Here is an 8,309-nt window from a genome sequence, read left to right as displayed (position 1 = left end):
CATGGGCTACAGCTAGGAAGTCAAAAGGAGGATAGCAATGGCAAAGGAAGTCTCTATTAAAAAGAGCATCTTCTGCGGACCTCTGGTAAAAGAACTGAGGAAGAGACTAGTAAAGCTTTGTGTGGAGTGTGGCATTGTTGGGGACGAAACATGCCCTTTACGACGAAATGAAGAGAAACGAATAGACGCAGTTGAAATAGGGATATGTAGAAGAATGGAGCGTGTGAAGTGGACAGACAGCATAAGAAATGAAGTTGTATTGGAAAGAGTGGGTGAAGAAAGAATGATGTTGAAACTGATCAGGAAGAGGAAAAGGAATCGGTTGGGTCACTGGCTGAGAAGAAACTGCCTACTGAAGGACGCACTAGAAGGAATGGTGAACGGGAGAAGAGTTCGTAACAGAAGAAGATATCAGATGATAGACGACATTAAGATACGTGAATCATATGCGGAGACTAAGAGGAAGGCAGAAAATAGGAAAGATTGGAGGAAGCTGAGTTTGGATTGAAAGACCTGCCTTTTGAGCAGAACGCTATGAATGAATCAATATTATAATATTCTTTGCATTTTGTAGAATAAAACAGTTTGTTTTCCATAACACCGGCGTAATAAATATGACTCTCTTTTCCAAACAGCCTAAATATTACCATGCCATACTTCTTTTGCATGTAGATTAAATCGAACGTTATTTCAGCTTGGAGAAACTAATACAGATTGTCCCTCCAGACTGCATGATTGTGTTTGCACAGAGCGTTCTCAATCATTCAGCTTTTCAAACTGACGGTCAGTGTAGCAATAATATTCACTGCAAGTACCTCGTTGCGAGATAGCGACCATTACATTATAGATAAGCGCTCCGGCTCTTTCAGGCGAAAGTGTTAACGTTAAACAAAATGTAAAATTCTTTTTTCTAGAAGCCATCCTTCACGATTTGTTTGCCTCTACATAGGGCTATTCTTCTTTCGTGTCAGTCGGCAGTACAGATAGGGTAGAAGAATAATGCATGAGCCATTATTGTCCATGTTACAGATTAGCTTAGTAACAGAGTGTCTGTATAACATTGAAAGCTTTTCCCCACGCATTCAGTAGCGAATGCCAAGCAATTTTGTGTGAGGAAGAGGACTCTGATTATCAGGGTTATGAAAAAATAGCAGTTAAAAGCTAAGTATGTTGGACAGTATAACGTGTGGAGAGGAATAAGGTTAATGTCCACCGACAGTTTTATGTAAGCAGTGGTACAGTGGTACCCAGACGTCTCCAAAAGCCTATTCGCGAGTAAGCCCATGAACGGAACCGAAGCCAGTACGTAATGAGCGCGCTCCGCCTCACCCATCTCCACCTGTACTGTACTCAATGCTTATGCCCAAACGAAGAGCAGTGGTGGACTGCCATTATCATTGTGTTGGTCGGAGTGTTCCACCGTTTCACAATGTCATGGACGTAGTACATTCTAGGATGAAAGGGAAGAGAAATACTTTTTTTGTGTTAGTGGGGAGAATGTGAAATGTTTAATTTGTTCGAGAATTCTTAAGGGTGTGTTAAAATTCAACATGCGACGACACTACTCGACTCTTCACAAAGAATATCGTACAATTACAGGCATGTTGGACATGTGAAAATAATTTATTTTGGTGCTATCTGTATAACTGTTGGTCATACATAATAATCAGTATATTACAATACGTTTACACTCAGTTGCGCATGACAAACATATAGTTTTTCGTTTAATTACATGTGAAATGCGTAGGCCTACAAATATTTTGATAAATATAAAACAAGAAAGGACAAACACAAATCACACACGTGTCCTCAGTCTTAAACAAAAAAAAAAACTTCTTGCTAACTATGGTCTAGCTTGGAATATTGGAAAATCAATGAAGTTCTTCACAGAAGCATCATTTGTAAAAACGTGCATACAGAACGCTACTAAAATACTGTGTCCAGAACAAAGTCAAAGTTTAAGAAAATTAAATTGTTTCCAATTACAGTTCAGAGAAGGAATTTCAAGATTGTAAATGTAATTGTATCTGAAGTCGAAACCACAATTAACCAGTTTGTAGCTTACTCACTTGCATTGGACGAAAGCACCGATAGAAATGACAAAGCTCACCTAGCCATTTTCATCGGAGGAGTTAATTAATATTTTACTGTGTCTGAATGTCTTCTAGATGTAATTACAAAATACAACTGTAGAAGATCTTTTCCAGACTCTGAAAGGCACCATAGAACGGAAGAATTTGAATTTACAATGGCTTGTGTCAAAAGCAACAGACGGGGCTCCAGCTTCATAGTAGGCCTATGTCAAAATAATATACAAACGTGTGATATTTCTTATTTTTTATATTATTAATTGTAAACATAAGCAGACCGTTGCCGCCATCTCCCACTGATCGCTCCCTTCCGTTGAGGTACGAGTCTCTTCCCCTTCTCTAGCCTTACAGCACGCTGTGTTCGGCGGGCAGCATCGAGAGACGAATGACAATACCCTTTCTGGAACATTAATCATGCGTACTATAAATTTGTAATGAAAGGGAGAGATGTATGTGTACACAAATGAAGGGTACACGGAAATAACGATCAAGGTCCATTTTAGAAAGTTTCGAGAAAAACGAATTTTAAAGTTTAAGCACTTAATACTTTTTTTTTCATTTTGTATGATTTTCCGATAAGCACATTGTAATATAATAATATTGCATTGGGCTAACCGTCTATACTTATCTAGTTTATATTTGAATTAAACATTAACGTTCTCGGCACTTATGTTCCATTTTCAAATGCATGGAATTACCTTAATACATGTTCAAATAGATACACCTTATGTGGGTGAAATATATGGTGTGTACCCTTGATGATCTACCATCGTTTACAAAATAATATATAAATTAAATTAAAAACACTTGCTAATAATTAAAATCTATACTAATTTACATCTACAATAAAAATCCCATTGTTTTACGTGACAATATGGTTATCTTGAAGTTATCACATGCAGTTCCTATATTTATTGAATGTTTTGAGTTGCACTGTGTTGCACGTATTAAAATGTTAAAATTTGTTTGTTATATATTAGCACACCAAGGATTCATGTTGTTTCACTTACGCAAGTCGAAGCACTGTACCACGATGAAATGTTGCGTAATATCAGTTGCATTGATGCTTGTTATTGTGTTCCTTCGGTTTGCCAAAGTTGGATGTTACAAATTCATCATTGTCACCATACGATTGTCAGTTAAGCCTTTTACACTACGAATATAAAATGGTGTTGTTACGTGTGTGAATGTACTGGTGTTTAAATGCATTGATTGAAAATATTAACTTACTTACATTGGTTGGACGTGTTGTGTGCTCGACGTTGGTCAGGCTGTTACTGAGAATCGTTCAGTGCTCACAATAGTTCTTATTTTTTTAATGAACGTCTGGCGGAACCGGTTGGTGTGCTAATATATAACAAACAAATTTTAACATTTTAATACGTGCAACACAGTGCAACTCAAAACATTCAATAAATATAGGAACTGCATGTGATAACAACTTCAAGATAACCATATTGTCACATAAAACAATGGGACTTTTATTGTAGATGTAAATTAGTATAGATTTTAATTATTAGCTAGTGTTTTTAATTTAATTTATATATTATTTTGTAAACGATGGTAGATCATCAAGGGTACACACCATATATTTCACACACATAAGGTGTATCTATTTGAACATGTATTAAGGTAATTCCATGCATTTGAAAATGGCACATAAGTGCCGAAAACGTTAATGTTTAATTCAAATATAAACTAGATAAGTATAGACGGTTAGCCCAATTCAATATTATTATATTACTTAATACTTTGTTATGTATGTATTAATAGAAATTGACGTAGTGGAATGTCAAGAACGATGATTTCTTATTACTGGCTAGACCACATGATAGTACTTCCTTTCCACTTTAAGATAGCATTATTAACTCAATTTCGATTTTTGATGGACCTTGATCGTTTTTCCCGTGTACCCTTCAAATATGTTAATTCTAGGAAGTTTACGTTTGAATTGAATTGCGAGGGGGGGGGGAGCTCAATGACCCAGCACTATGAGGCCACTGGCGTAGCTCAGTCGGATCGCGCTCTTGTATACCGATCCTGAGTTGGGTTCGGGCATGTGTTTGATTCCCGCTTGGGCTGATTACCTGGTTGGACATATTCTGAGGTTTTCCCCAACTCTAATGCGAATATCAGGTAATCTATGGCGAATCCTCGGCCTCATCTCTCCAAAAGATATGATATGATATATTTATTTGTCAGTCAACTTTACAATAGTTCTGGTGGACCATCACATTTCTTCTTTTCCTTTAATACATAGGCCTACCACCATTTTCTATTAACATATTCATTTGCCAAGAATTTTCTGATTACTTCCTATTCTTCTGTTTTAAATCAATCGCTGTCTATTCTTCCTTATCTATCCTATTCTATTCTCTCTCTCTCATATCTAGACTGTCTGCCTTCCATTTCTCGCTTTCCTATAAAATATTGCATATTCCCTTCCTTAATAATTTATATTCTTCATTTATTTTATTCTCTATTCTCAAATCTATCTACTCTTAATCATTATGTTCTAGTTATTTTTGTCCGAAATTATTTGTTTTCTCTATTTTACAACACATCACTTACTATTTCTCTGCTATTCTGTCCTCTATTTACGTATTTAACTTTCTCTCTTCACTTCACTCCCAAATTTCCTCTTTTATTATCTCTTTCCATAAATTTATTTCTATAATACTCCTACAGTTATAGTACCACATCTCTCCAAATATCATCTCGCTATCACCAACCCCATCGACGCTAAATAACCTAGTAATTTATACAGAGTCATTAAAGAACCAATTTAAAATAAGCACTACGACCTTTCAGTATTATTTATTGTGCTAACCCTCAAGCCAGGTACATTCCGGCTGACTACATCAAGGTTCGCTGCATGCACGGGTTTCGAGCAGGCAACACTACTCGTTCCTAGGTCAGCCCCTTCCGTGCGTCACAAGCCAGTACTTTCTAATGTTCATTCCATCTATAATGTCATGAATGCATTTATTGAAATTCTTTTCATATAGGTCTTCCACAATGTGGTTTGATCTGGTATGCATTTTCTAGTATATTTTCCCAAAAATCTGTTAAATTTGATATTTGTTTTTTAACTTGGTTATTTAGCAACGCTGTGTCAACTACTGGGTTACTTAGCGTCGATAGATTTGGTGATAGCGAGAGGGTATTGGCGAGATGAGGCCAAGAATCAGCAGGCAAACACGTTACCACCAGAGCTACGCCGCTGACAATGTTTGTTAAATTAGTGAATTGAATATATTAGCCGAGGTGATTGCTTCGCACAAATCTTCATGAAATGGGTTTAGTTTAGATTGTTTAAGAAGTTTTTTCTTAAAATAACAAAAAGAATTTTAAATTATTATATTATCACCATCGATTACTTGTAGTGAAATCTATATATAAAAAACACACCTTCGCAATTTTTCCCCTACACGCCTTTTTATTTTTACAGGACATTTGTGTTTCTTCCTATTCACGTGTACATTTACAGTATGCGTCAAAATATACAGTACTGGAACAATATGTTACTGTTATTTGTTTTTGTTAGTTATCGGGATGATTATGTAAATGTTCGTGCTCCATTGCGCTGTAGACAGTGTTCATAACGATCACGCAGATTTTGAAACATATTCTGGAACATAGGTTGCTTCAGAGTCCTAAAAAACGACACGATCTTCTGACATAATGCAGGCACAGTTGTGGGTGGATCATTACAGTTGAAAATGAAGAGTCCATTGCAAGAATGATGGATGCCGTTTGGAATACATTTTTTCAGGAGAAGCAATTGAAAGTTTGAAATGCTTAGCGCTCAAAGCTTAACTGTGATTGTCCGATCATTACTGGACAATGACTATCAGTGTTAATGCCATGTAACTCTCTATGTACATTCTATATGTCTTAAGCTATGCATTGACAGTCTTGGTTCATTTTCGACAAGAAAGTGACATCCATCATTCTTGCAGTGGACTCTTCAAATGTTCTCCTTTAACTTTCCCCACACGTAAGCATCAGGTGGTATAAGAATATTGCGATATTGTTGCGCCACTAACTTTAAACTCGGCCCATCTTCAAAACCATTTCCGTACGAGCGAAAATAATACTTTTTCCTCCGTCGCGAGACCCATTGTCAATTCCAACCACAAAGCACAACGTTCGCTACACAACTAGCAATTCATAATGGTGATGCAACAACACGCAGACGCACAGGCATGCGCATGCGGGATGCGCGAAATCCAGTACTGTATATTTTGGCGCATACCGTACTTACTTAAAAATGGCTTTCAGAGAATCCGGAGGTTCATTGCCGCCCTCATAGGAAGCCCGCCATCAGTCCCTATCCTGAGCAAGATTAAACCAATCCCTACCATCATATCTCACCTCCCTCAAATCCATTTTAATATTATCCTCCCATCTACAGCTCAGCCTCCCCGAAGATCTTTTTCCTTCTGGTTTCCCAACTAACACACTATATGCATTTCTCATTATGAGAGGGAAACTCTATGTCACAGAGAATACACAAACGTTTTTTCCCCCCAGGTACTACGTAAAACACATCTTGACTATATTCGGAAACATATCTGCTAAATGTATTCAGATTACGCGACTTATGTTGCCTCATTTTTATTTATAAATCACGTACAAACAGTTACTTAAGAACTCCTTATTACGCATGCTGAAGTTCTTTTCATCAAACTGTACTCATCTGTGGATGTGGTTGTGAAATATTATGTTTTATTTAACGACGCTCGCAACTTCAGAGGTTATATCAGCGTCGCCTGATGTGCCGGAATTTTGTCCCGCAGGAGTTCTTTTACATGCCAGTAAATCTACTGACATGAACCTGTCGCAATTAAGCACACTTAAATGCCATCGACCTGGCCCGGGATCGAACCCGCAACCTTGGGCATAGAAAGCTAGCGCTGTACCGACTCGTCAACCAGGTCGACTATGTGGTTGTGATCCTCGCCGGTAATCAAAGGACTATGTAAGCGCAATACTCCTTTTTACTGTTACATTTTCATAGCCCTACCGGTTCATTGTGGCAAACGATTGGTAGAAATTGTTTCACTTGTTATCTTCCTTTGTTTACTACAGCTATAAAAGGAAAATAAGAACTTGTAATGCGTTTATACAGTATATATTAAATTCTAGTTTATCAAGTTGTCTGATGAAGACTATACAATGTATTCGCATGAATACGTTACAAATTTACAGTGTTAATAAAGGGTAGTAGATAGCATTTCATGCAGGGAAAATCCACTAAAATTGAAATAGCGAAACAATTTTTAAATATATGGGGATATGCCTTCTGTCCTTTTAAAAGGACATATAAGTTTTCGTCATTGCCATGTCGCAATGAATAGATATTTCGAACGCATTGTGGTTTCACGTTATATTTATGTTTATTAGGAGTCATTTGATCTACAACAATTTGTAAAATAATTCCGAACTGTAAAAATATTTAACATTCTTATCTGATTTGCGTCTCGGATGCCATAGCTGAAATAAACTAACAATTCTCACGTCCATATCTCAAACTCAACGGTGACCAGAACTCTAATTACCAGTCTTACCACACCTAGCAAACCTCTAATTAAGACCAGTAATAGTGACACCTGTGAAAAATCAAATGCGTTATCTGTAAGGAGGGTAATTTGAAACATTGACAACTGTCCTTTTAATAGGACAATAGGCATATCTGGGTTAATAAAGGGGGTGAGAGGGAGCAATGTGCCATGTGTAAGTGATGCTGGCACTGTTTATACGTCAGAAACCAGTATGCGCTCGCGCCACCCTGCAAACTAGGCTCCATTTGCCTACTAATGCTTTATGGAAAGCTATTGATATAATAATAATAATTGCTCATACAATTTTTTGAACTATTGTCTTTATTTCAATTATTAGATATGCATTATTGAACAAACGGTAGCAGAAGTTTCTTCCAGGGACTTATATTGAAGGTAGTATTCGATTACAGGTTGAGAATATGTTCCTCATATGAAGGAGTCAACTTTATCATCGCATCATTTTCGCGTAGAAAGGGCAATAGCCTTCTTCTCACTCCCAAGCACTGATGAATTCTACTGAATATGGTATGAGCTACGTGACGTCGTATGCCAATGCGAGACCCTGTCGACATGCTGGTGGGAAAAGAGCAATCAACTGGAGGCCTCTTGCTAGTCTGGAAATACGCAGATTGGCTTACATCAGGCCTGCACA

This window comes from Periplaneta americana, chromosome 1, assembly GCF_040183065.1.
Source record: "Periplaneta americana isolate PAMFEO1 chromosome 1, P.americana_PAMFEO1_priV1, whole genome shotgun sequence".
NCBI lineage: Eukaryota > Metazoa > Arthropoda > Insecta > Blattodea > Blattidae > Periplaneta > Periplaneta americana.
This window is presented reverse-complemented; position numbering follows the sequence as displayed.